General features: G+C 37.9%; 1 pseudogene; it reads left to right on the forward strand.

The window, feature by feature from the left end:
• The first annotated feature begins 301 nt into the window (after nt 1–301).
• Nucleotides 302–1,594, forward strand: LOC149192211 (nematode resistance protein-like HSPRO2 pseudogene; annotated as a pseudogene).
• Nucleotides 1,595–2,051: the final 457 nt, after the last annotated feature.

Consider the following 2,051-nt stretch of genomic DNA (forward strand, 5'->3'; position numbering starts at 1 on the left):
TTCATTATTTATGTGTTGAGTTTTTATCATCTACATAAAAAGTTGAGTTGCAACAAATAGATATGTTTTTTGTCCAGTAACGTATTATATATAGCTTTTTGATATATTATGGCTTTTTAAATATATCAAGGATTTAAGAACATTTTATTCTATTCCAGTTTTCAAAATTTTAGTGTTTAAAATGTATTTTAGTGTTTATTCTATTATTATGTTGTTCTTTTTAGATTATGGTATATGGAGAGCATTAGTGTCTTTACTCTCCTCGTTATGTTTGCAGGGAAAAAATATGTCCTGTAAAAAAATGGCATCCTATTTTGCCTTTGTTGAAGAATCCATAGAGCCCTCCCCCATGGAGTGTGCGGGTTACGAGCAGTATGTGCATCTCCCCGAGCTCAGTGCCATGTGGAAATTCAAGGAATGGCCTGGTTGGTCTAGAGAGGGGTTGGTAAAGGCTGCCTTACAGTCATTGGAGATTACTTTTCAGTTTGTTTCCTCTGTCCTCTGTGACACAAGGACTTACATTGACAAAGAGGAATGGAAGAGAAGGCTTGAATCCTTAATTAGTTCCCAGATTGAGTTGATTTCAATGATTTGTGAAAATGACAAGCAGGTTCCCACTCTTCAGTTGTCAGTAAGTAGTGGTGTTCTCTCATGGAAATTTTTCCATGAGGTATGGCAGAGACCTGGTGCTTTACCTGTGGTTAGCAGAACAAGTGAAGAGAGCTTACTTCCTCGTTTGGGTACATGGAAAAGCGCTGAAGCTATGGTTTCTAGAATATGGCTTGCCGTTGAAGGCCATATGCAGAGGACTCCCTTCACTTTAGGTCTGGGGGAACCAAATATGTCAGGTAAGCCTCTTCTTGAATATGATAGAATCTGCAAGCCAAGATATTTGCACTCTTTAAAACAACATAAACAGTTCCATAATCTAGAAGATGCCAAACTTTGCAATGTCCTCCAGATCTTTGAGGCGTGGGTATTTGTAGGCCAAGAATTGTTGCAGAGAGTATATGAAAGAATAGACTCTGGGGATTTCGTAGGAGCATCCACAGACTGTTGGATGGTTGAAAGGATGTGGAACATGCTCACAGAAATTGTGAATTTGCTTCTAGTGATGGACCCAGATGATTTCCTTTGCCTTAAACACCAGTTGGCAATTAGCAGCACTAGTACGCTTGCAGGTGCATATTGCCTTCGGTCTGCCCCCCTTAGAGACCTTACAAATGCATGCAAGGAACTAAGGCATCTGGTGCCCAAAGTCATCGGTGTTGAGGCTGATCCAAAGGGTGGACCAAGGCTCCAGGAGGCACTTATGCATTTGTTTCATTCACATGGACTGCGCTCACATAACACTTCAGGTGCTTACCATGTTGCAACAATACATGTTCTGTTGGCCTTCCAGGCAATAGAAGCCGCGGTGAAAAGGTTTTTCTTCTCATATCAGCAGCTGGTAGTAACAACCATGGGTAGCACTGAAATGAAGGGTCCATCATATCTAGGTGCTTGTGATGCCCTACGTCATATATATTTTGAACCACCTTATTTCCCCAGTGTGGATGGTGCAAAGACATTTTTGGGTTACTATTGGCACTAAAAGTTACAACTATGGTGGATGGTACACTGGAAGATCTACAGACAAATCAAGTGAAATGTACAAGAGAAAGAATAGTGCCTTCAGTTTTTCAATGTATTACCCCAAATACATACATACACTTTTTACATTGACAGTTTTGAGTACTATACATAGAATTATATTGGATATAGGATTAGACTCATTTTTGTTCATCCCCATCAGTAGGACCAATCAATAGAACAGTGGTAGAAATTTGTGATTTTTTTTTTTCCCTCTCCAACGTGGATAGGATACTAAGGATTCATAGTGTGCAATTCCTCCTTCGTTAAATAGTGTAAAAGATTGTCCAAAATTAAAAAGGTAATTATTAAAATTATTAAATTTTACGAGTTGTTTCTTTTTTTAATTTTTTAATTCTTTACCTAAATTTTATGATGAGTTTAATGATATTTATATAATTCATTATAAATTTTAACAT

This window comes from Pinus tabuliformis, chromosome 2_2 (assembly GCF_031772625.1).
Source record: "Pinus tabuliformis cultivar Carrire ecotype Pingquan chromosome 2_2, CPIR1, whole genome shotgun sequence".
Classification (NCBI taxonomy): Eukaryota; Viridiplantae; Streptophyta; class Pinopsida; order Pinales; family Pinaceae; genus Pinus; species Pinus tabuliformis.